Source organism: Podarcis vaucheri (genome assembly GCF_965113315.1).
Source record: "Podarcis vaucheri genome assembly, chromosome: 16".
Lineage (NCBI taxonomy): Eukaryota > Metazoa > Chordata > Lepidosauria > Squamata > Lacertidae > Podarcis > Podarcis vaucheri.
In genome coordinates this window covers 26,751,270-26,778,474 of record NC_138754.1, presented here as the reverse complement: position 1 = coordinate 26,778,474, position 27,205 = coordinate 26,751,270, and the positions used below count along the sequence as shown (strand labels likewise).

At 45.2% G+C, this 27,205-nt stretch overlaps 1 protein-coding gene across 1 annotated transcript in view; it reads right to left on the bottom strand.

The window, feature by feature from the left end:
- Positions 1 to 26,641, bottom strand: part of CABP1 (calcium binding protein 1) — a 74,940-nt gene extending 48,299 nt beyond the window's left edge. Inside the window, exon 1 of the mRNA XM_082203363.1 lies at positions 26,001 to 26,641. The gene's annotated coding sequence lies outside the window, so the exon portion shown is untranslated. The remainder of the gene's footprint in view (positions 1 to 26,000) is intronic.
- Positions 26,642 to 27,205: the final 564 nt, after the last annotated feature.

The window sequence follows — 27,205 nt, the reverse complement described above, 5'->3', positions numbered from 1 at the left end:
TTGGATACAACCCAGTTGCTCTAATTTAAATAGAAGTATGACACATCTCAACATAGCGGGGAAGAAACCAGGTGAGTGACTTGTGTGCCTGCTTAGCCTGATGACCAGGCGCTGCTCTGCTGTCTCAGAGGTAAGCAACATGGTGCCCTCCTGGTGCTGTTGGATTACAACTCCCGTTGTCTCAGTCTGCGAGCATTGCTGGCTGAGGCTGATGGGAGATGAAGTCTAGCAACTCGCTCCTACGGGAGGCAGTGACAGGCACCAACTAGCCACAATGGCTATGCTCTGCCTCTACCATCGGAGGCAGTAAATGCTTCTGAATACCAGTTGCTGGAAACGACAGGAAGAGGAAAAGCTCTTGTGTTTGGGTCATGCTTGCAAGCATCTGGGTAGCTACTGTGAGAACAGGATGCTGGACTAGATTGGCCCTCTTGGCCTGTTCCAGCAGGCTCTTCTGATTTTCTTAACATCTGGAGGGCAATATGTTAGCTGCCCCTGGGCTGTATTTTTCAAATAAAACATTTTATTGCTTTCCAACCAAATACAAACAAAACATTAAGTTTCCCCCAGTTCTACCCATCTCCCCCTCCCCAGAGCAGAATATTAAGATTTTGCCTTAAGCCTGTGGTGCCAGTCATCAGAGTATTCATTTGAATATTTTATAAGGGGTACCATATTCCGAAAAAAATCATCCCCCCATTGCTGTGGATGGGCTCCAGTTCACAAAACTCCACATTTCATTGGGCTCTGATTCCGCTGCATGGACTGGTGGTCCCTCCATACTTAGTCACAGCCAGAGGCACCCTTGGGGATGGCATGCAAAACCACTAGGCAGCATGGAAACTGGGGCAATCTTCTGTTCCTCAATGAGCTACGGTTGCATTTGCAATGCAAAGGAGATGGCCAAAACCAGACTCTGCATCAGAGGAAGGGATTTGGCCTTTAAATACAAATTGAAACAGGCTCAAGCACTTAACACTTGCACACTTTTCATGGCTTTATGCGAAAGAGCAAGCCAGGACGCACAAACTCAAAACCGTTCCTGGGCACTTCAGATCTGACAAGCTGAGTGTGCATAAGGAGGTTATATAAGATACCCCTTTCCGGATATCACTGAAATCTAAGACAATTAAAACAGAATGTTAATAAATGTCTTACGCATGAGAGGGAGAGAAATCCTTCCAGCTATTAAATGGATTAAACTTTGGGATCAGTGGCAGGGTTTGAGGCTGAGTGTCAGAATTGTTTTCCTGTTTCTGAGCAAAAGCAGGAATACAGACACAGCCAATATTATCTGACTAAAGATGAGGTATGTGATCCTGGGACAAGCCCCGAGAGTGTGAGGAACCCAACAGGTTTTTAAGGGTGCTTGTGACATCATAGATGCCCCCCCAAGGACAGGAACATAAGGAAAGCCCTGCTAGGTTAGACCAAGAGTTCATCTGAGGACTCATCAATCAGTTTTTTTGTGCATTGATGTTTGTTCTGTTTCAGCAGTAAATTGTGGGTTTTCCAGGGGAAAGTGGCAGGACAAAAGAAAAACCTCTCGGACCCACACCTAGAAATCAAGAGAAGTGTGGATGAGCCCTAAGTTAGCGCTTCTTAGCAGTGGAGGTAACAATCTGGGAAAACTTGCAAGCAGAGCATCTGTGTCTTTGTTCATCCACAATAGTGAGACCCCCCCAGCAGGGGCATACCTAGGGATTGTCCAGGTTGGCCCTCACCAAGAGCATAGGCCCAGGGGGTGGGTGCCACAAAAATTGTGTCTCTCCACTCTGGCTTGGAGTGGCTAGAAGCCAACCTGCATGCTCCCTGGGCTGCTCTTCTGGGCAGCTGGGCAAGACACAAGCTCCTATGGTTGCCTCAGTGGAAGAATCTGATTGCTGGCATGATTGATGTGGTGGAGGGCAGCAGCACCAGAAGAGAAGCTCAGGAACTCAGGCTAGGTGCTCCCCTAAGAAAAGGTCAAGAAGTTCCTGCACCTCTTTTTCTAGAAAAAGTGGGGCTTGGAGGTAGCATGAGAGTTGATGGAAGAAGAAAAGGGAAGGGAGGGAGGAAGGAGGCAGAAGGGAAAACAGCCAGTGGAGCAGAGCTTTCCAAACTGTTCTTGTTAGTAACACACTTTTTAGACATGCATCATTTCGCGACACAGTAATTCAGTTTTACTAGCAAACCAGAGGTTAAATTAACCCCTTTCCAGCCCCGGGAGGAGCGCAGGGAGCGTTTGCACAACACACCTACATACTGCAGCCGACACACTAACATGTCACGACACACAGTTCAGAAAATTCTGCAGTGGAGGGAGGGAAGGAGGAAGGCTAAAGGGCAGAAAGATGCACCAATGGAGGAGGAGGAGGAGGGGAGGCAGAACAAAGCAGACCCAACCCTGATGGCTGTGAAGAAAGTCACTGGCAGAGTGCGAAAGGAAACAAATAGCAAACTTTTTGATTTTCTGGTCCATGGTCTTTCCTGGCTTCGGAGGTGCTGACACAGTTCTTTGCTAAGGGCGCAAGGGAGCCTAGGTACACATCTGCTTCCCAGATCCACTCCTCTGAACCTGAAGGCTCCATTGGGATCTAATGACAAAGAGCTGTTCCTGGACCAATTTTCCCCAGCCTGGTACTCTCTAGATGTGTTGAACCACAACTCTCATTAACCCCAGTTAGCAGGCTAGAGCTAGTGGGAATTGTAGTCCAACATACCTGGAGGGCACCAGATTGGTAAAGAAGGCTGTGCTAGCATGCCCCACAAATGTGGCTAATCAACCTTTAAAGAGAGTCACCATACATGACTGCTGGCAGGCACACTCAACTTCATGCGTCACCTAGGTCCAGGCCTAGCTCAGCTGGTGCAGGCTGCTCCATTAGGGTTAAAGCAGCACTGCTCCACACCAGCCTCAGACTGCCCTCAACTAGCCTAGACCTGCCTGCCTTCTAACAACCAGTCCAAGGGGATACAGCTTCCTTCTTTTTATCAGTGTTGCCCTTGTTGAACTCAGTAGGGAGGAGGGCTAGGATGGGGCAACACCAGAATTAGTTGTCTCTGCCTGCCACCTGTTATGGCCCTGCCTACTGTCGAACTCCCTTCCTTCCTCACCATCAAACCCTATAAGCACCAGCCACCAATGCTCAGGGCATTGATATATCTGGCTTCCTAGCCATTTTCTGGGGCAAACCATCCAAAGTGCAACACCTGACATGCAGAGAGCAGCACAAGTAGCCCCTGTGTTCAAAATGAGAACAAAATATAAGCTTGCTGGATCAGGCCAGTGGCCCATCTAGTCCAGTGGTCAACCAGATGTCTGTGGGAAACTGGCAAGCAGAATTTGTGCACAGCAACCCCCCCCCCCAGCCCTGTGGCTTCCACTTCCATCAACTGGTTTTCAGAGCCATTTGCTGGCTCTGAGAGCAAAGGCAGAACATAGTCACTGTGGCTACTAGCTGTTGATAGCCTCCTCTTCCATGAATTAGTCTGATCCTCTTTTAAAGCTGTCCAAGCTGATGGAGAGATCCTGAGAAGTCCTGGGACCCCAAGGCAGGAGTAAGAAAGGGGGACTGTCATCAAGAAGGAGCTCTGGAGACAAGTTACAGAGTGCAATTCCCTTGGAGAGGGGAGATTATCAGAGAATGTCATGCAAACAAGACCTCCCTCCTCCCGGCTGCCTGACCCTTGCATGCATGCACACACACGCACACACGGCTTTTGCAAAGCCATGGAACGGAAATAATTTAGGTTGAATCCATCAAGCATTAAAATCCTTTAGCTGAGGGATTCAAGTGAAAAAATGAGCTGTAGACAGGAATTAGAAGTTCTCTGCCTGGGCTGTCAAAAGGGATTTCCCCCCAGTGACAGAGAAAAAAAAGGAGCAAGGCTGGAATGGCAGGGAGCAAATCCTTCCTGAGTCTCTGATAGGGTTCAGAAGCTCCTTCAGGCTCCAGGTTATGGTGGTGGCCCTGACTGGTGATTCAATCCTCAGCCAAATTGTGCAGGTCGCTCAACACAAGAGTCTTGTTTACTCAACGCAGAGGAACGGTTTGCATGAACCTCAATGCATCCACAAGTGGAATGGACAAATCTGTCCATTCTCTCTCACTTAATGCATTTGAAAGTTGTTTTCATGGGTAAATGTAGTTTTATCTCCATTTGCCCCAGACATCTGCAGTCTGGTATGCATCATTATTTTTTGGGGTTGCAGAACCGCAATGAGAAGTACATTTTGGTTCTTGTATTGGTTTAAGAAGTGCAAATTGGGTAGGCTGCAAATCCTCCCCCCACCTCTAGACCCCCAAAGAGAGGAATGAAAAAGCAAACGTAGTGATGGCAACCAACATGACTGGCTTTAAAAGAGGATTAGACAAACTCATGGAGGAGGAGGAGGTTATCAATGGCTAGGTTCTACTTCCACCATCAGTGAACACCTCTGAATTCCAGATTCTGGGAATCACAGGGAGAGAGAATGCTGCTATTGCTCTCAGGTCCTGCTTATGGGCTTCACATTGAGGCATTTTCTGAAGGCAACTTCAGGCATTTTCTGAGGACGTCGTATCATGAGGCAAAGTGAGACAGTGGAGTTTGGGCAGCTGAGTGGGGCAAATAGACAAGACACCAACTTTGGGGATTTTTTCCCTGCAACTGCCTACCAAAGAGGAATGAAAGGAGCATCATAGTGATGTCACAGGAGGCTGCCTTACACAAAATCAGAGCATGCTTCAACTAGCTCAGGGTGCTCCCAGGCTGCCACCATACTGGACATACTGGACAAATCAGTTTGTTGGGAGCCCTTGCACAACAAACTTGCTTTCTTAGTAAAAACGTCCCTTTTTGTGCCAAAGAGAGTGATGAGAAAATACCCTGGAAAGTATGAAGTAACACTTGTTTTGATGCAATCACACACCTTACATGTAAAACACACGGCTCCCCCCACCAAAGAATCATGGGAATTGTAGTTTTTCAAGGGTGCTGCTAATTGCTACTCCAGGAAGAGTAAACTACAGTTCCCAATATTATTTTAGGGAAGCCTTGTGCATAAAATCTAGGGTGTGGATGTGACCCCCTAATCCCTCTGCAAACAAATCAGAATGAATGCTCATTATGTAGTCAGGCTAGCCTATTTTACCTGAAAACCAATCAGGATGAGTGCCCAATAAACAAGCCTGGAAGTGCTCTTAGAGTTGCAGGTGTGAAGAGTGAATAGAAAACCGATCAGGATCTCCTCCTGCATTCCTTCAGTAGGCAATATATTCCTATGAACATTACATAGCACTCAGGTAAGTTAGGGAGCTGCCTGTGTGCCAAGATTTCTGGGGCTTGCCTCTGCTGTCTGGAAAATACCCTGCAGACAAGCACTGCCTGTACATTTAGAGGTGGTACCCTGGGGCATCATGATGACAGCTTGTGGGTGAAACCCAGAATTCCAGGGGACTGGACTGAGAAGAGTTTTCCTGGCCTCATCTCCACTTGCCACCTGGCACACTGATGCAATTCAAAGAGGAGGTGAAGAAGCAAGGGATAACATAAATGGAATTGTGACAATCACATCGCAGGCAACTCTTGATCAGCTGCTATCATCCTGCTCATTAGCATAGGATAAGATAGGCGGGAGGAAAGATTATAATTTGCTCAGGGCATCTAAAAAAGAAAATAAAAACCTTTAGTGGGTCCTGCTTGGATGAGTCATCCAGCTGACTGGCAAGATGTTCCCAAGTAACAAAAGGGAGCCCTCCTTCACACAATGCTTAATTAATTTAAGGAATCTGCTGTCATAAAGTGTGCTGATGGCCAGATGCTGAGATAGCCTCCTCCTGTTCTTGCTTCTGAATCTAGGAGGCATTAGAGAAGAAGGATGGAGGGGACAAGGGAGCAGATTGCCCAGAGGAACACAAGCACTGTGAGATCATAGCTAAATAGTTGCTTCCTCAAGTAGACAATCATTTTATGCACAAAGGATTCAAGGACAGAAGTTCCTGTTACAAGAATACATGCAGATGCCTTGCTCTTTTGTTTGATCTTTGATTGAAAACAAACTAACATTACTTAGCGTTTGTACAGGGCTTTCAAGTGTTCAAAGGACTTCACATGTGTTATCTGGCTGTGCTCCTTTACAAGAGGGGTGGCCCTCAAAGAATTCTTTTGGACTTCAACTCCCATCAGCCCCAGCCAGTGCAGCCAATGGTCAGGGATGATGGGAGTTGTAGTGTAGCAACATATGGAGGCCCAAAGGCTAGTCACACGCCAGTAAATTAAGCCAGAATTATTATTCCTCATATTGCCAGGGTGGAATGGGTAGGAACTGACACTGAGTTGGCTGTATGTTTGCCCATCTGGTATGGCGAAGGGGCTGAATATTCCACCTTCTTATTATTTTTGGCTGCAAAACAAATCTTCTGGACTTGAAGACACCCCTTCGTCTTCTCTTTTATAATTTAGTTTTCAAATATACCCCCCAATAATAGCCAAATTATAACAATAACAACACTGGGCAACAATTTTTTTACTTTTTGAATGTTGTCTAGATTTCTACAACTGATTTAGGGTATTTTTGCTCTGCTGAATCAGGAAATGGCATCCGTTTCTCTCCATCAGGTCAGGTTTACTGTAAACTGAATGGTGGGCATTGATAAAGGTAAGTACACGTAAATTGCATGTTGCTTCACCATTTTTCAAACTTCAGGGCTTGAACTTCCGTTTCTTGGAACTCCAGGAATGCTCAGTGGCAGGGAGGTCTCTCTTCGGAGTCCAACAGTAGTCAGCCATCATGACTGCGTCCCAGCAACCCTGATACCTGGTCTCCATCTCTTTCATGTCCTGATGGAATCTCCCCCCCCCCCCTGCTCGTAACTCATTGAACCCAGGTTCTCAGGAAACCGGTCCATATGTGAAAATAGGTAGTGCATCTTGATGCTCATGTTGCAGCCCAAGTTTCTGAAAGCAGTCAGCTTGTTGTTCTGCGTAGTTTCTGGCCTTATTGTTGCCAAGAAAGTTCTTCACTACCAGAACAAATGCCTTCCACGCTTCCAGTTCCACTTCGTTCATTGAGTTTCCGAACTCTGGATCTCTGATGAGCTGACGGATCTGAGGACCGTCAAAGATGCCAGCTTTCAACTTCTCCATGGTCAATCCTGGAAAAGCCTGGCACAAGTAAGTGAAGCAGTCACCATCCTTGTCCAGAGCCTTGGTGAACTGCTTGATTAAGCCGAGCTTGATGTGCAGTGGTGGGAAGAGTATTCTGTCTCTGTCCACCAGAGGGTCGTTGATGACGTTCCTTTTTCTGCAAGGCACCAATTCCTCCCGCACAGGCCAGTCCTTCTTCGTGTAATGCTGAGAACGGTCCCTACTATCCCACATGCACAGAAAACATGGGTACTTGGTGAAGCCAGACTGTTGTCCCAACAAAAAGTTCACCATCTTCAGGTCAACACAAATAAACCACTTATGCTGATCATAACCAATTTTCTCCAGCACATACTTCACTGCTTCATAGTTCTCCTTCAGTGTACTCGAGTGAGCCAGGGGTATAGAGGCAAACTGGTTGCAGTTGTGTAGCAGAACACATTTCAGTGATCGCTTGCTGCTGTCAATGAACAGTCTCCAATCTTTGGGTTCATACTGTGGCACTCCAAGCTTGAGCAGAAGCTGCGCAATATCTGCACAGTACACCAAGTACTTCTCTCCTGAGAAAAAACGGAGGTACTCTTGATGCCTGTTGCGGAAGAAGCTGATGCGAGCACTGTCAGAGAGGAGGTTTTTTTCCTTCAATCTGGATGCCATAAGTTGGCGCATACACGGGTGGAGTTTCCTATACACTTTGTGGGGCGGCTGCCCCATTAACTTAGTTTTGATCCCCCAACTTTATGCTTTGCAGCACCAATTTATGGAATTTCGAGGTTTTATGACTTCAAACTGATCCCTTTTCAACATAATCACCCAGAACTATCGGACCTGAATACTTCTTGTCATTAAAATAATCATTTCCAATCAAAACAATTATTCGACGTGGCATTTTACCCCCACCAACTTCTTCTAAAATGCTCCACACAAGCGTACATGTGAACAAAAATGTAAAAAAAGGACATGTGGTTATAACTCAAAAACTTGACCTGATTGAGCAAAACCAATGTGATTTTTGGATTCGGTGCATCAGATTTGTCCTAAATCAACTGAAAAAACGCAGACAACAAATTTGTTGTTGACCAGTGCAATTAATTCCCAAATTATACAATTATCTTTTCTTTTTTTAATTTTTATTAGTTTCAATTCATTATACAACACCAAACATTAAGATAACAGAAAAGACAGAACAAAAAAAAGAGAAAAACAACAACAAAGGAAAAAGAAACATTGCATAACATAAAACACCAACAGATTAAACTTACAATAACTAAATAACTAGTTATACAATTATCAAAGTGCCAGTCCACTTCCAATTAATGCATTTTTGTTAAAGTGGCTCCCTACATGATGGTTTGGATGCATTTCTGATCTTATATCACTGTGTTCCATCATCTTAATTAACGTCAGTTATATATCAGTTATAATAATAATCCCTTAGTCAACAGCTACATAATTAATGATTTCCATTAGTGATGTTACAATATATAAATTTATAAAACTTTATGTGAGGAACTCAAACTATTATCTTTATTCTGCACTGTATGTGAAAACTGTTATATCCATGGAGATTCCTATTGTCCATATATGGTGGTGTCTCTTTCACTTCCCAGCTGCTGTTTTCTCCCATTGTGGCTTGGGGCAGAAATGAATCTCAAAGTTTCTCAGAGGTCTTATCTCTCCGTCCCTTGCTTCGGTGTCTCAGAACAGGTGACAGTCTGCTAGAAACCATTCTGTCTCACTAGTAAAATATGTCACAGATCTTCCCTCAGCCTAGAAAAAGGTGGGCAGTTTTCGAATGCACTGAAGATTTAATACTCCTTTCCAGCTCCCAGAATCTCTGCAGCGTTCTTATCACAGCCCCAAAATTCTTTTCCTTCCAACAAGAGATTTATGGCCCAATTAAACTTTATCTTAGATTACATTCCGCCAATAGCACACACAACTCTCAATCTCTTTTTACTGGTCTGTTGCGAGTAAAGCCCATTTCTCCTGTCCCTGGAGGGAATTTGCAAGGATGATTTACCCTCTGTCATCCTTGTTTTTGTTCACCAACAATCCCCCGCTTTCGTGGGGGCTGCCTCCATTAAGGCAGGTGGGACCGGAAGCTGCCCTTGTTCTTCTTTTTAAGCATCAAACCTGAAAGGCCTGATTATAAATAGATTCTTCCTGCAGCTCCCAAATGAGCCGTTGAGATAGAATGAGTCAGTTTTGCCAACTCCGTGGCGCTCCCCAAACCACTGGGCCAAAAATATGGCTCTTCTCCCAATAGCAGTGGCCTGGCCCAACAAGGTGTGTGGGGGGGAAGCTCCATTAATAAGACACCCTCTGTCCACAAATTCTTGGGGTGAAACCCAAAATGGATTCAAAATATATTCATGACATTGGTTGTAGAAGGCTTTAGGTCAGGGTACGGAACCTTTTTCAGCTTGAGGGCCACATTGCTTTCTGGGCAACCTTCTGGGGGCCACATGCCAGTGGTGGGCAGGGCCAGAGGCAAAAGTGGGTGGAGCAATGGATGCAATTCTTACCTTTTTACAGAATGAAAAATTCTAAAGACACTCTCACACACCTCTGTTCTTCATCCATGCAAGCAAAAGGCATTATCACATTTCACACAGTCCAAACTGGCAAAAACATTCCAGCTGCACAAAACGTTTTTAGGCTTTTCAGGGCCTTCAAAGAAAATTATCCTACTTGCTTCTTACTGAGAACATCAGTGTGATTGCAAGTAAACAGCTTATGAATTGCCTGCTGGAACTACCTCTCTCTGAATTGCCTTAGCTTCAGTTTCTCTTCCTGTGTATAAGAAGGCTTTAATTATTTATTTCCTCCCATTTCTTTTCTTTTCTTTTTAAAGCACAATTTCAATATGAAAAGTGACTATTTCATTAAAACCTCCTCACATGCAGGAACACAAACTGACATTGGGGACAATTCTGAGAGAGAGGCTGTTCCAGGGGGGCAAATAATCACTAATCCCCTAGCAGGGATAAATAGGGAGAAATAAAGCAGACCGAACCTGCAAACAACAAGCTTTTAATTAAAGTTGCCCTGGACCTTTGCTAAACAGGTTTTATCTATAAGTAAACGCTATAAGAGGATGTGGCCACAGGGAAAGGCGCTGCTGCTGCTGCTGCAGCATTATGGCATGACATTAAACTTCTGTGTCTTTGGAATTTCTATTGCAATTCCATTTCCAGCTATTGTGGCAAAGCAATGCCCCAGTGCTAAAGTGTGTAAACAACTAAAGGGGCCTGAGGGAACCCAGATTACTGGAAGGGCTGCAGCTCAGGAGAAGAGCATCCACTTTGCACATATAAGGTCCCAGGTTCAATCCCTGGTAGCATCTTCAGATAGAACTGGGAATGTCCCCTGCCTTGGAGTCAGTGTAGAAAATACTCAGTTCCAAAGTGAGCTCTGGAATGAGGTCCAATTACCACCTATAGGAGGTTGCAAAGGACCTGGAATCTGTCTGAATTTGGGGTTTTGAGACTGACTCCCACATTTTTCAACCAAGGAATTGAGACCCTAAACACAATTCTCCCAGGCTTTGGAGTTGGCAGGATTTGATGGGAGTTTGTGCTCCCTGTGATTGGATCTCTTACTTTGCATGACAATCCCACCCCATTTTAAATGGAACTTCCAGTTTCCAGAGTGAATAGCGTTCTGCTAGCATGCCTAGTCAGATGCAGTAAATCTTCTGAATACCAGTTTCTGGAAACCACAGGAAGGGAGGGAGTTATTGTGCTCAGGTCCCGTTTGCGGGTTTCCTGCAGGCATCTGGACGGCCACTGTGAGAACAGGATACCGAACCAGATGGATCATTGGCCTGATTCAGCAGGCTGCTATTATGCTCTTATGTGTGAGCTGCCCCCTCCCTGACAAAAAGCAGCCGAGAGAAACTGAAGCTGGGGGTGGCAGTGGTGGTACTATTAATAAATGTTTGCAGTAATTTAATCATTTTGCTAAATTGCCCTCCTATTCCTGATGGCCCCCAGAGCCTCTTTGCTGCTGCTGCCTGCTCCTCCTCCTCCTCCTCCTCCTCCCTAGCGGCCTCCTCATGCTCAGACATGTGAGGGAGAGCAAAATAGCAAGGAAATGCTCATCCCACTGGGCTGCTGCAAACTAGGAGGGAAATTAGTCTTGACAGGTGACTCCCTTCCCCCATATCTTCCATTTAGGAACAAGCCAGCAGCCCATTAATGCTACTTGCCACGGCTGTCATTCATTCAGAACGCTAGCAGGTCTTGCTCCTTTGCACCCAGTTGCTGACCCACAGGAAGGGATCGCCCTATCTCTCCAACATCTATGGGGAAAGGGCCATAGCTTGGTGGTGGAGCTTCTGCTTTACATGCAGAGGGTCCCATGTTCAATCCCCAGCACCTTCAGGAACGCCTGGGACAGACTCCTGGCCTGAAATCCTGGAGAGCCACTTCTGCTCTGTGTATAAGACAGCTTCCTATTTAAAGCATCCCTTTATTCAGAAGCTTGAGTGCTAGAATCTTACTTTGTTTTTAAGGGAAGGACCATAGTTCAGTGGCTGAGCATCTGCTCTGCATGCAGAAGGTCCCAGATTCAATCCCCAGTGGTATCTTCAGGTAAGGCTGGGAATGCACCTTGCCTGAAATCCTGGAGACATTCTGGTGCACAAAAACAGATTACATAAGAGATGAATGCAAACTTTTACTTTAATGATGGATATGCTGAAAAGCACTGCAGATTGTGCATTTAATATTTTTTAAAGTGCATCTTTTATGTTAGGGGCATGGACAAGGTATGTGCAATTTAAATGCAGAATATTTCTGCAACCTTTCAAAAAGTCTGAACTAAACAAGGAGCTACCGAGTGCTGGTGAGATTGAAATGGGAAGCAATTAGGCCTTTTCTCCTGAAACCTAGGTTGGGCTGGGAGTGTCTAGAATCCCTGCTGCCAGGCATTGTTTGAGAATACTGAGCTACAGTGGTCTTAGATGGCATTTGGGCATGTAAGTGGTACACAAACAAACAAACAAACAAACAAACAAACAAACAAACAAACTGTAAAGGTCTTCAAAAGTAAGCACCGATAGTTTAAAATGTGCTTGGAAACTGACCAGGAGTCACCAACGGAGCTCTGTAAGTGGCATGGTGGTCCCCAAGACCTGTCCCAGTTCAGCAATTGTGACAGTTTCTGGGCAGTCATCAAGGACAGCCATTACAGCAATCTAGCCTGGGCGGGTTGCCATATGACAGGCAACTCTGATTACCTCTGTCTGTCCAAAAAAGGGTTTCAGCTGGCAATGGTATGAAATGGCAGCACATACACGATGCTGAAATCCTTTCAGCCACTGCACCAGCAACTGTAATATTTTTGTTGGTGGTGGCAGGGTTTAAAAGACAGCTGCTCTGGCCAGAGGCACACTGTATCACAACAATGTGGTGCTACATGATTACATTGGCCACCACACCAAAAGGCAATGCAGGGGAATGTGGCAACAGGAATTGGTGGCGGCACACCACTCTCTGAGCCTTTGCCAACCTGGTGCCCTCCAGATGTGTTGGACAGATGTATAGCTCCCACCAGACCAGTGTTATTTCTACTCCAGCACGACTATGCTGGTGGGAGCATTAGGCTGTATACAGACTCACATTTATGCTGCATCTAGTGCACTCCCACCATTGGTTTGGGAAATGGTATAGACACCACATTAGGACGCGGGTGGCGCTGTGGGTAAAAGCCTCAGCGCCTAGGGCTTGCCGATCGAAAGGTCGGCGGTTCGAATCCCCGCGGCGGGGTGCGCTCCCGCTGCTCAGTCCCAGCGCCTGCCAACCTAGCAGTTCGAAAGCACCCCCGGGTGCAAGTAGATAAATAGGTACCGCTTACCAGCGGGAAGGTAAACGGCGTTCCGTGTGCTGCGCTGGCTCGCCAGATGCAGCTTTGTCACACTGGCCACGTGACCCGGAAGTGTCTCCGGACAGCGCTGGCCCCCGGCCTATAGATGTGAGATGGGCGCACAAACCCCAGAGTCTGTCAAGACTGGCCCGTTCGGGCAGGGGTACCTTTACCTTTACCTTTATAGACACCACATTAGCAACAATATAGATCTATCTTGCCATTTCTTATGGAATACTGTGTTTTGATGCATTTCCCCAGCAAACGAGCAGCAAAGGAACAGCCTAGCTGCGGTTTAAGTCAGTAAAGTGTACATAGCTACTGTCCATCAACATCTGGAGGTCACCCTGGTGGCTACCCCTGCTCTATAGCCAAATTGGCACAAGTCTGTCTCTGCACCACCACCATGCAGGCTCCTTCCTACCAGCCTCCCTGCTGGGAATTTTGATGTACCCTTTGTTGTATTATCCAAGCATCACATGCAAATTCAGCCATGGTGGCATTTAGCTTAATCCTTCATCTGCTTCTTCTCTGTCCCTCCCTGGACAGCATTTTCTTTCATCTTAGCTGTGCAGGGACTTGATTTGAGGTTCCTTTTTTTAAAAAATAAAAAAGCAAGGGGGGGAAGCAAGTGCACAGCTTATATAATGTCCCTTCCTTATTGCTTATTAATGATTTTGGGAAACAAATCTGCTTTGCATTGTGGGAATTATGCAAAAGCAAGGCTGAAAGGCGCTCTTGCCGTTACTTATGCAGGAACCTTAATGCGCCAGGAAGAGGAGGAGGATTAGCGTGTCCTGAGAGGCGCAGAAGCTTCTGACAGGACGGCCTTACATCCTTGAGCTGACTAGAAGACATGACAGACAAGGTGTCCCATTTTGGGGTAATTAGGCACAAGTGCTTTTCTGGAGACCAAAGGCTCAAGGCAAAATTACTTCAGCTACTTAGAAAGTTTGATAATCCTCTCCCCCCCCCCCCCGATGAAAAACCGTGAAGAGGTTGATTGCTATTAAGAAGAGAAGCTTATGAGTCATAGGAAAGAGCACATCAGACTGGATTTGGGAAGTAATGGTGTTATAACATCATCAGCCAGGGGAAAGAGTGCAAGTTGTTACTAGATATCCAGAGCAATGCTTATTCCAACATTTATATCTGGGCCTGGGGTGGGGAACCTTAGGCCCATGGACCTAATGTGCACCTCCAGGCCTTTCTATCTGACCCTTGACGTCTCCCAAAGCAACACTTCTCACTGGCCCTGCTCTGGCATTCTTGAGTGCTTTTGTCATTGGAGTGCATCCTTGAACTCTGATATGCCTCCTGCTTGTCTGGATGGAAGATGGCGAGATGAGGGTGGGAGGTATAGAAAACTGACTTTATTGGGAACATATCAGGGATGCGGGTGGCCAGGGACAAGGGTGGCACTGTGGTCTAAAGCACTGAGCCTCTTGGGCTTGCCAATCAGAAGGTCGGTGGTTTGAATCCCCGTGACTGGGTGAGCTCCCGTTGCTCTGTCCCAGCTCCTGCCAACCTAGCAGTTCAAAAGCACGCCCAAAAGTGCAAGTAGATAAATAGGGACCGCTCCAGTGGGACCGCTCCGGCGGGAAGGTAAACAGTGTTTCCGTGCGCTGCTCTGGTTTTGGTGTTCCATTGCGCCAGAAGCAGCTTAGTCATGCTGACCACATGACCTGGAAAAACTGTCTGTGGACAAGACCAGCTCCCTTGGCCTGTAAAGTGAGATGAGAGTCGTCTGTGACTGGACTTAACTGTCAGGGGTCCTTTACTTTTACCTATCTGTACAGAAGGTAATAATCACATCCCTTGCCCCTCCCACCTTTGCTTCTGGTCACACCTACCCCTGGCACGCGACCCCTGCAAGGCTGCGCATAAGAGAGATTCCCTGCCTCTGCTAGATATTCACTTTTATCTTTACCTTTACCTTATTTACTTCCAAAATGGCCAACTTTACCAAATGGGGGGAATGGAGAGAGCACCAGGATGCTGCAAGGACTCTTTGCTCTTCTCTGCAACCCATCTAGATGTAGGCCATATCCTGCCCCACATCAGAGGCAGGAGGGCAATAGCATCCCAGAAATCATACAGTGTGCTATGGGAGCAGTCTATGTTGGCTTGGGCTGATGGGAAATATAGTTAGGGATGGGTGAAATTGTCAATTTCACTCCAATATCTCATTTTCAAGTTTAGTTTTTAACATTTCTATATCAGTTTGCAATTATTATTTTTCAAAAGCCTTCACAATGATTCAACAGCATTTTAGTGCAAGTTTCTCCTAATACACACATTTTTGTGTGTGCTATTTTCACCAATACATTTTTTTATTATTATTATTATCACCCACCATTCACCCGAAGATCCCAAGGCAGGCTGCAACATTAAAACACAATATTAAAAACAGTTTAAAGCAACTTACATGTCCTTTCTTATAAGTCTACAACCTATACGCTCTCTCTCTTGCACACTTCCTTTCTGATATATGCATTTTTGTATACATTAATCGAATCACAGAATCAAGGAATTGTAGAGATAGAAGAATCCAAAGGGCTATCTAGTCGAATCCCCTGCAATGCCGGAATCATAGCTAAAGAATGCAGGAATCACAGCAGGAATTGTAGGTGTAGGAATTTGGTTGGAGAACTGCCTCTCAAAATTCGGAGAAATGTGGATTTAAGTGTAAATTTGATAGAGTCACATCTAAATGTGAATTGAGCCAAGGTGTTCTCCCCATCCTTAGTTCCGGTCTAAAACCTCTGAAAGGCACTCGGTTTGGGAGTGCTGGGACATACAACTGATTTAAAGTGAACAAAGAAAATGATTCTTTGGCTTCTCTAATGCCAGAATGACATCTCTGGTTATCAGCACATGATGGGCGGGGGGGGGGAATACAGCAGGAAAGGGGGATGTTTTGAGGCGGATAGAAGGTAAACCCAGACAGTACAGATAGTGTTGGAAGCAGAAGACGGAACTTGTGCTTCAGGCAACCTAGAAGATGTTGGAGAACACAGGGCCCAAATCATCTCCCATTAAAATAGCTGGGTTCATTCCAAGAAGGAACGCAGTGTTCGCTTCTAGGGCATCCCCATTGGTTGGGTATCAGGAGTTCATGCGATATAACATCAACTGCTTGGATGCAGAGCCAGCTATTCTAGAGGGTGCCATCCAAGGGGCAGCAGGTCGGCACCTCCAGTCCAGTGCCTGAGTTAAGTACTAGAGTGATGAACTACATCCAGCTCCTCAAGGGGCCCAGCAGCCTTAGCGTGTGACCTGCCGATAGCAAGCACAAATCATCCTTGATGCCATTGCAAGCTCCCATCCCTCTAGGGCTGCTGGTGGAGTCCATCAACCGAAGGCTACAAGATAGATTTGGGGTTTTTAAAAATAAAATATATATTTCTTTGTCCGATGCCATTGCTTTTTCCTGGATGAAGAGCTGACTTAGAAAAAGTGACAGCTCTTTCCAGCTCCTTTGACTCAAGTGCAAACATGTCTTGAAAGGGCTGAGAATATTAAACATATTTTTTAAAGCAAACCTCCCCCCCCCCCAAAGTGGATTGGGTGCCTCTGAGGCTCAATGTCTTCTTTGGCCTAATTTTAGAAGATGCTCCTTCAATACATTTCCTCCCTCTGAACCAGATTCCGAATGGGTTCTAATGTGCAAATCCTGAACTGCCAAATCGACTCAGAGGCAGAATGAATGTGGGTTCCCCCCCTTTCAACCAATACTTGTTAGCTGCATCCCCTTTGCAGTCTAACCCCCCCCCAAAAAAAAACCTCTAGTTTGTTGGTGGTATGTAATGGCTGGGATTTGATTGAGGCTCGAAGAGACAGATGGCTAGGTCTTTGTCGAGGTTGCTCAAACACACATTTTAGATTTGTGCACCCTGGCTTGTCAGTGATTGGCATCTTTTGGGCACTAAGCTGACACCAGCACAAGCTAAGGGCCCTCTGGCTACCAATCAGAGCCTCAGCCCAGTATGGAGCCAATCCACGGCTACTGTGCTTCATCTCTCCAAAGGTTACTTCTGCCCTGCTGGAAGCCCATGTTGGGAGGAATGGATTAGATAAGGTCATGCCAGGCTGCCTGTCTTCCTGCCATATCCCTCTGAGCTGTGTGAATAATAGATTTATGGACCAATGGCTTTGAGAAGGATAGGAAAGGGCCATAGCTCAGTAGTAGAGTATCCATCTTGTGTGCAGAAGGTCCCAGGTTCAGTCCCCAAGGGCATCTCCAGGTAGGGCTGGGAATGGCTCCTCTCTGAAACTCTGAAGAGCCTCTGCCAGTCAGTGTAGGCAGTACTGAGCTAGGTGGACCAATGGTCTGACTCAGTCTATGGCACCTTTCTATCTCAAAGGCATTTTCAGATTTGTGAAGTCTATGGAACTTTTTAGTTTTCACTTTTAAATTATAGCAATTGCTTCTAAATTTCCAGCTGCACATATAAATGTACACATGCCATTTTTTTGTGCAAATACGTTCTTCTTTTTTTGCACAAAGCATGACTGAGTCCCAGCTAGGTCAGGCCAGCTGCTGCATGCAAGTGGCTCAACTAAACATCAACCATGCTAAGAACACAGAAGAGGACCCAAGTGGAATTTCGTCCTATGACCTCAGGCTCTAAATGCTACCCATGTGACCGAAAGCACTGGAGAGTTCAGTTACATCTGTGGACCTTTTTAAGCAGATGGGATGACGGGCTTATCGTGTGTGTGCCCCCACCCACCAACCGGTCCACTGAGCAGAAGGAACAGATGCTCTTTCAGAAGGGGAATCCAGAGGGCTGGGATGTTCGTGCGTGCGTGCGTGTACAAAATGGCTTTGAAAAATGCAGATTTTTGAATTACAGTATCTAATTATCACCTGGCTTGTAAGGCTAGAGGTTGAATGAGAACTCTAGAAAAAGGCTTTTATCTTTAGCGACAAGGGTTGGAGAAGGGGTTTGTTTGAGGCCATGGGTCTGAGACAAAGCAAGTGTGTGGGGTGACAGGGCCGCAGGGGCTCACATGGACTCCTTCTTAGTCCATTAGGCTCCAGGACAATGTGCCCAAATGCGGATGTTCATTTCTGTTTCAGTGACCTTGGAGAATGAGGAAAGAGGGTGGTGGGGAGGATGACAAAAAAGCTTCAGGCAACAGCAGACGGAGGCTTCAAATGGCTGTTTTAATTTTAGCCAGATTGTTTTGTGTGTTCAGTCGAGGTTATTTTAGGATGAAAAAATATGCTTTTGGTGGAACAGCCATGCAGAAAGGATATTGGTTGCCTTCCCATAATCACAAAGACTTATGTAAACGCCAGCAACAACAACAGCCAATTTGACCACGCTTTGGCTGACCAGGTGATGGTATCATGTACAGGTGTTGCCAGAAGGATGCTCCTCAGTTTGTATTCTTGTACACCCTCTGGGCATGTTTACACTGCCTTACTCCCAGGGGCATGCCTTACACACCTAGCAGATTTGTCCCAATCTCATTCTCCCACCAGCGTCCTCAACCAAATAACTGCGGTACTGTTGGCATTTGCTAAAAGGGCCACAGGCTTCGTGAAAACATGGAACAAAGTGTGGATGTTATGATTTGTGATATATGCTGCATGAAAAGGTCACATCTAGCAGTGCAAACAGGAGCACTGAGAAAATCCCCACAGGGCAGAATATAGATGGTCGCAGACAGAAAGAAAGGGTTTCAAAGGATCCCAGGAGAGTAGTTACAACACTCTGCTCCGCGGATAAGACTCGGTCTTAATCTGGCTGAAGGAGAACTGTTCTGAGATGGTCTTGCTTCCCTTATGAATTTCTACATAGAGCTTTTTCTCTCCCTAGAACCTAATGGGGTCATCCAATGAATCTGAATGTTGGAAGATTCCAGATGAACAAAAGAAAGCAATTTACAGTTCTATGATTCTATTACACTGCACATAGCTAAAACTGTAGGCTTCACTCCCACAAGATGAAGCAATGTCCACCACCTTGGAGGGATTGAAAATAAATTGGGCCGAGGGAATGGCTGGACTAGATGGGGCCCCTATGAAGGCCAACTGAAGTGCAACTGACTCAGGATGGTCTCTCCAGACATTTTTTACCCCTTCCTTAGTACTTTTTTCACCTGTTTTTTCAGAAAGAATTGAAGACATTTTTGTTTCAATAAGCTTTTCCAGTTTTATAAGCTTTGGAGATTTTATTTGTTCTTTTGGGGGTCTTTGCTTTGGTTTTTATTAGCTTTTAAACTCCTTAGTTGTCTTTTTCTATTGTTTTAAACTCATTTTTAATTGTTTTTATTGTATGAGTGTAAATTCCCTTGAGACTTGTAAGAAGGGAGATTCATATATTTAATGAACAGACCGTTGCCATTTACTGGGAGTCTGGAAGAAATGGCAATAATCTGTGCATTATTTGTGCTTCAGCCTCAACCGCTCCCTTCCACTCCAGTTAAAGCAAATCCTGTGCAAGGCAAAGCAATTGATTGTGAAGGATGGCAAAAGGGCACCTGAACAGTGTAGAAGAAGGAATTTGGGCAGGTGCAATGTGTCATGAAGGGCTGAGAAAAGTTTCTTCATAGAATGCTTAATTAACTGATGAAACTCACCACCACAAGAGGATGAAGGCTTTCAGGAAAAAAGTATCAAACGTATTTGTTTAAGAGGGAAATGCGATGAAAACAGCTGCATCTTTAACAGTCTGAGGAAGAGTAATAGCTTAGTAGAAAAGCAGCTGCTTTGCATACAGAAGGTCCCAGGTTTAATCCCCAGCAGTATCTCCAAGTAGGGCCAGGGAATATTCCCTGCCTGAAATCCTGGAAAGCTGATGCCAGTCCATGTGGACAATACTGAACTAGATGGACCAAGGGTCTGACTCAGTACAAGGCAAGTTCCTGTATTTTGAGGACTTAAGTTTCATTTCAAGATTGCCACTTGCTTGGACAGTGTAGGAACTATCACAGATCCATCCTGTGTGTGAATTGGGAATCTGTCACCCTGGCATATATTGCCTCAATCCCTTTTTCTTCCATCTTGTGAGATGTGTTCCTAACTAGCCTACTTGTTGGCAGCAGATCTGCTTTCCTGCTTCACCACCTGCTAGGTGGGAGCTACGTGCCAGTTCCTCTTCCCCTCCCCATTTTTGCTCTTATCCCAGGAGTTAAGTGGTGTTAAGTACTTTGGGAGGCCTGAGATGTTTGGCATTCTGCCTCTGCTTGTGCCTCACTGAGTGGTGATGATGACTAAACACTTTACAGGAAAGTAATCAAAATCTCTTCTCAGGTGACCACCTCCCCACTCCTTTCCAGGTAAGCTGGTTTTAGGGAATTAAGGTGGATGGGAGTTCTCCATGGGAGCTAAGAATTGTATATTTTATAAAATTCATGGCAATATATATATACCACTTGATAGGGAGGGAAACCCCTCAAAGTGGTTTACAAAAAAAAACACACATTAAAATTCTCAATAGACAACATTTTAAAATGGGTATTGATAAATATTCAAGAGATTATTGAAATCAACAGTAAGCAAAAATAGATTAACACATTTCAGCATTCTACATATCTGGATAGGGGTGCCTATGCAAATATGCTTTGGATAGGAGTGCCTATGCAAATATATTTTAAATAGGTGCTGAAAAGAAAACAGAGAAGGTGCCTGCCTGATGTCAAGACGCAGGGAGTCTCAAAGGCTGGGTGCTGCCACAGTAAAATATTTTTTACTTGCAGGTTCAGAAGAAGAGTTATGTGGCACCTGCAACTCCGTGGCAGATCACAAAGGGACGCCCTTTGTGTCTCAAGCAGGAATTGCCCAGGTACACTTATGGTACAGAGGCTCTTTTCTATACCCTTTTGTCTTCTCTTTGTAGAAGTTACCTAGAAATGCAGGTTGCACAGTTAACACTGATTACGGCTCATGCAGAAAAAGCCTGCACTGCCATCTCCCCCAAACCCAGACCTTTTGTAGTAAGGAACTTTTTGCAGCATGGTCAAGGATTCTGGGAGTTGTAGTCCAACAGAAATGGGAGTGGGTCCAAGTCCCTCGCTCGCTCTGAAGAATGGCTGCTGCAGCAAACCGCTGGCTGATGGAGCTACATTTTGAACATGCACACAGAGAAGGAACCGACTTCAGCGTCGCCTGTTTCCATCACACCTGGCTCACGGACCTCCCAGGGCCAAACCGGAATGGATGTTAGTCGCATCATTAGCCCACTCATGATGGGGTTTCTAAATAAATAGTAGTCACACTATTAGGGGTTGGGAGAAAAGTGGATTAAGACTGCATATGCATAATAAATGTAAAATACATCCCCCAGGAACTGTAGTTTAACCCCTCACAGAACTGCAATTCCCATCACCCTGAACAAACAGCAATTCTGAGGATTCTTTGAGGTAAGTGCTTGTTAGCTGAAGAAGTCTGATAAACAACAACAACCTTAATTACTTGTTATCTAATGCCGCAAGCTTCCTTTTTCTACATCATATTGGCATCTATCCAACTCTTACTGTCATGGGCAATAATTGTCTCGCTATAAACCATATAATAGTAGCTACAGTGGTATCTTGGGGGAAATGAAGGAAGAAGGATTTCTCTCTCTCTCTCTCTCACTGAAGATTCCATTGCTTTGGCTTCTGTGTCTCTCCTAATCAGGCTCTTGGGCTGAAAATAGATTCCTTTTGCTGTGCACAGAGCCCGCCTCACCGCCACGCACTGTGCACACGTCCTATCAGATTACAGGGGAGACCGCACTCACGCGGCCCGCTTTGCTGGAGACCCAGCTGCGCCTTTGTTCAATGGGGAAGGGGAATTAGGGGGCCTGGGTGGCAGCAACCTGAGCCCATACAGTTAGAGGACAGAAGGTGTCACTAGGGGGTGTTACTGGAGCCCTTTCCAAGGACTGCCCACTAGGGCTTTGTGTAAGCAGCTCAGGTGATCTATGGTTAGGGAGTAGGAATGATGCCTCTAGGATCAAGGGCAGGCTGGGCACACCCCTGGCTGACACTCTGGAAAGTGGCTGCCTATCAAGGTAGACAATACAGAGGCTAAATGGACCAAAAGTTACAATTCAGCATGACAGCTTTCTATGTTTCCACATTTCTGTCTAAGTCACCACACAGAGAAGTTTTTTCAGACCCCCAAATGTTGTGAGGTTAGGATCACAGGAATCTACCTGGTTATTGAATCAGACCAGTAGCCCATCCAGCTCAGTATTGTCCACACTGGCTGGCAGGAATGGCTCTCCAGATTCAGTCAGGGAACATTGTACTGAAACTGCAATGAAAAGTTGTACCTGCTGCTCAACTTCAAGAGGGATATGTGTCAGAAATAATAAATGCCAGGAAAATCAGAGAAGCTTATAAAGACCATACAAGGCAACAGTCCCAAGACAAACCCTTTTTATGAGAGGATGGAATCGGGTTTTCAGGTTGCAGTGTGTGGTGTGGGAGGGAATGGATAACTGTATACACACTATGCCTTTAAAGCACGTTCGAAGCACGGACTTTCCTTCCAAGAATTCTAGACACTGCAGTTTGTTAAGGGTTGCTGCTGGGAATTGTAACTCTGTGAGCGGTAAACTACAGTGCCCATAATTCTTCAAGGGAAAGAATGTGATTCAAATGTGCTTTAAAAGGATGGTACTGTATGTACGCAGCCATGCATTTCCTTCTTGTAAGGCTAGTGACCCCAGGCAGGCTAACCATGTGTCCCTTAGACATGTTTTTGCCCTGTTCACATGTAAATAGGGATGTAGGATCTACTCTAGCTGTCATCAACCAGTGGATGATCACATAGTAAATTCTGAAAAAGTGCTACGGGTGTCAGTCACAAAATGGTTGCCATAAGGGTGTGGTTTAACGCTAAATGGCTGTCACATCTGAATGAAAGAAAAGGGAGAAGGACACCAAAAGGTGGTACCTACATCAATTTCTATCTACTTTCTCTAGGCCATGCATGATTTTATTAACTTCTGTCATGTTGTAATGAAATGGGGATGGGGAGAGCCATGTGTCACCTTGAGCTCCTTGCAGGAAAGGTGAGATAACAGCAGCAGCAATAACAACAATAAACAAATACAAAAAACCCACCCCAAAATAAAACGTCCAGTGCTGGCACAGAGTTAGCTTTTGAGGTGGCTTTCAGGTATGATTCTATGATGCATGCTGATTTAACAGTAGCGGTGCAAGGCCATGAATAGTTCAGACAGGCAGGCTTGAGTGCAACAGCGTTCTCCCCCTCCTGTGGTTTTCTGGAGCACACTGCCTCCAACAGTGGAGGTGGTACATAGCCATCAGGGTTGGCGGCCACTGAACAGGAGTAGCAAATAGTCCTTTGTGCATTTTACAGGGAATGTATACAGAGACTTTTTGCGGGAACCATAGAGAGGCATGGGTGGGGTCATTAGTGCCCATGGGCACCGTGTTGGCCATATCAGTCTGCTAAGGGAGCGTGCAGCAGAGAAGAGTGAAACCTGCCACCTCTTCATCTGATCTCCCTGTTCTGTGATGCTCGAAGCAATTTTCTGGAAAGAGAAGTAAACAGAATTGAATTGGGGTATATTTGTGAACATGCAGGGGGAGCAGGGGTGAAATTTGGATTGTCTGTCACAGGCACATCCACCCCATCACTAGGCAGGCGGTGGGGGCAGGGAGGTGGATAACTGTTCCATAGAGTCCTTTGTGAACTCATCAAGAGCATTTATGCGAGCCCAGCTGGACTGCAACAGCAGAGGAGTGGGGGTGAAAACCAGGGGGATATAATTTTGTGGCTGTCTGCTGCTTCCTGCTTCAAGCCCAGGCAGGCCAGGGTTTGAAGTGCAAATGAGGCAGATGGGAGCAGAAAGGGAACATTTGAAGCTACAGGATGCCACTCTCATCCCATTCCTATAATGTCACCAATTTTCTCAAGGATGCCATAAACATCTTGCACAACATCATGGGGGGGCCACCAGAGCACCCAGCAGGCAAACCAGCAGGGGCTCAGAGTGGAAATATCCCCCACCCCCTGCTGCTGCCACCACACATACTCAGCTTTACTGGGGATGAAATGTTAATTTTTTAAAGAATTTGAATAAATTCAGGCTGGCTGTGGTTTGCAACAAGGAAGAATCCTTGCACCTACTGCTGTGTTGGTGGCCTTCATTTATATACATAAGGCAGAGCATTTCAAACTGAAAAGCCCCAGAGGACTGTGGAGGAATACAAGGAGGAAAAACGAGTCGTTAACTAGGGAGATGCAATTGCACTTAATGAACAGCAAGAGGGTTTTTATTTATTTATATAGCATGTTTGCCCTCCTCAGTCTGCCTGACAATAAGAAACAACTAAATAGCATCAAACCAGTTTAAACCTTATGTTAATGAATACTATAGAGCAACACCGAAAAGAGCAACCCACCCTTTTTTGCCTGCAGTACTGTATTTTGGATTTGTGACCAGGCCTGCATTGAAAAGAGCAATAGTCCTCACCCTTTTGAGACCAAGGAGCCACCCTTTAGCCCAAGCATGCATTCAGGGAACCAATTATTCATTTTCCAATATATGTTTTCAAGGCAGAAGCACTGCTAATCTTTGGTTAGGCCCACCCACCATCTGAAGACCAATGGATTAGAGCAGTGGTTCCCAATCCTTTTTAAGCCATCATTCTCTTGGTTCCATTACTCATCCCCAGTGCCCCATACCCTATAAAAAGCATCATTCATATTAGCACTTTACACAACCCACTAAGGAAGAAAATAACACAATTCAAAGCTGTAACAATTAATTTCACATTTATATAAAAGTCAGTTAAAACTATTTAGTTGAATCAATCGAACAAAACTTATGAACTTGATCCAATGATATCAGGTTTTCAAAGCCTGTTAGTCATTTACACCTCCAGCGTTCCACTGCTGCCCCCTTGGCTCTTAGCACCACCCTAGATAATCCCACAGCCTCCCAGAAGTTGGTACCACCCACCATGGGAAGCATGGGTTAGAGGGAGATGCATTATTTGAAGTAATAGGTTAGCCTTCCTCAATTTGCAGTCCATGAAATGTTTTGGACTACAATTCCCATCAGCCCCAGCCAGCAGAGCCATGTAGAGTAGACATTAATCCCTGCTGCATGAGATCAATTTGGAGAGGATGGGGGAATCAGAATTGGTATTTAATAGATTATCACCACCTATGCTACAGCATATGAATTTACAGATGATACAGGGGTTCCTTACTGAGAGCCAGTGTGGTGTAGTGGTTAAGAGCGGTAGATTCATAATCTGGTGGACTAGGTTCGTTTCCCTGCTCCTCCACATGCAGCTGCTGGGTGACCTTGGGCCAGTCACACTTCTCTGAAGTCTCTCAGCCCCACTCACCGCACAGAGTGTTTGTTGTGGGGGAGGAAGGGAAAGGAGATCATTAGCCGCTTTGAGACTCCTTAAGGTAGTGATAAAGCGGGATATCAAATCCAAATATTATTATTCCAGATCCAAATGTGCCTGCTGTTACATGTATGTACAATGAATGCAAGATAAATTTTGCCACCCTGTGCTGAGTTTTAACTTCCAGTGACCTGGAGAAGCAGGATGAAAGATGAAGAACAGTGACTTGAGAATTTGCATTTGGAAAATATTGAAAAGGCACCCCCAAAACAAAGTAGTTCCAGGGGGCGAAGAAGGAGTCAAAAGACTCCTTTTGATCCACCAGAGTCCATTTGGTCAGGTGCATGAGGTGGGATCTTCAGATGGTAAGTTTATGGATGTAGAGTAAAAAATAGCCAAGCGTTAAGACCATAAAAAGAGTCCAGTGGCTAATTCAGGCCAAAGCAGACTGATCTAGCCCAGCATCCTCTCAGTGGCAGAATAGCTGCCTTAAAGGGAAGCCCATAAGCAGGACATGGGTGCTGCAGAACTCTCCCCACGTGATACCCAGCATCTTGACATTCCAGCACTATTTTCCACTCCCTTCCTTCTCACCAAAGCCGGAGAGACCTTTCCAGCATGACAGTAGTGTGTGGAGCCAGAGGCAAAAAATGAGTGAAGCAATATGTGGGCTCTCTTACCTTCTTCCTTGGCCCACAGCTTCAGTGATCACTGTTGCAATCAAAGTGTTATGTGCTGAAGTTCTCACCCTGGGCCAGCAGGGGGATACTGTAGATAGTTTTCACTCGGGTCCACATAAGCAAAGAAGGGATTGAAAGTGACATTCAGTGATTGGATAGTTTCAGAAAGTTGTTACAGTTACGTTGTACTGGAGCTCTATATAAGCAGGCTGGCTGAACCCTTCAGTTCAGTTCAGTTCTGGCGTGTGAATAAACAAGAGCTGTTTGAAGAATTGCTGTGTCGTCTGATATGTTCACCCACAACTTAACACAAAGCTCCCTTCAAAAGAACAAGACATTAATTGGACATTATCCGCAGTTCTTTGAACAATAGAAAAGCACCATGTCAAGTATCTGCACGTACATGTGTCTATGTATATGTGTTTGTTTCACATGAAGTTGACCTGCCAGATTGCCTTACCCCCAGTCATTTTTTTTCTTAAAAAATGTTTAGGGGTACTCTCATTTTGACTCAAGAAAATCACCATTTTATAGTTCAAATTGGGGGTGTGTGTGGATACAGTAAATGGACAAAAATACAAAGATTCACAAAATGTTTAGGGGTATGCGTACCTCTGCATCCCCCCAGAAAAAAGCACTGCTTACCCCCATATATGACTCTTTGGTCTGAGGAACTGGTGCTGTTACAGGCGCCACGTAATTAATACCGTCTGCATTTGTAATAAATCAGTATTTCAGTTTAGCAACTTCAACACTTTGGAGTTCCCTACTGACATCAGGCACGGACCTTCACTGTTCTCTTTTCAATGCCTGCTAAAGACATTTCTGTTTAGGCAAAACCTATCCAGACAGTTGTCATGTTTTGATCTGGTTTTTAGCTTATTGTCGATTTTAAATTTTTTGTTTGTTTGTTTACAATAGTTATTTGAGTTCCAGTGTTAGTTTATTATTTATTTTAAATATTCGTCGAAGGCTTGAAATAGTTGTTTTTAAACTGATAATTTTATTTATTCTTTTTGTTAACCGCTGTGAGGTGGCTGTTGTTGTTTTAAAAAAAGAAGTGGTATATAGAATTCTGCTAAATTGAAATATATATTAATTTTTTTGTGGCCTGTCTTCTCCCCCTCCACCCTTATTTTTTAAAAGGTAAAATTCTGTTTTTTTTATGTGACCCGTACACGAGTACTGTATTTCATGAGGTGAGA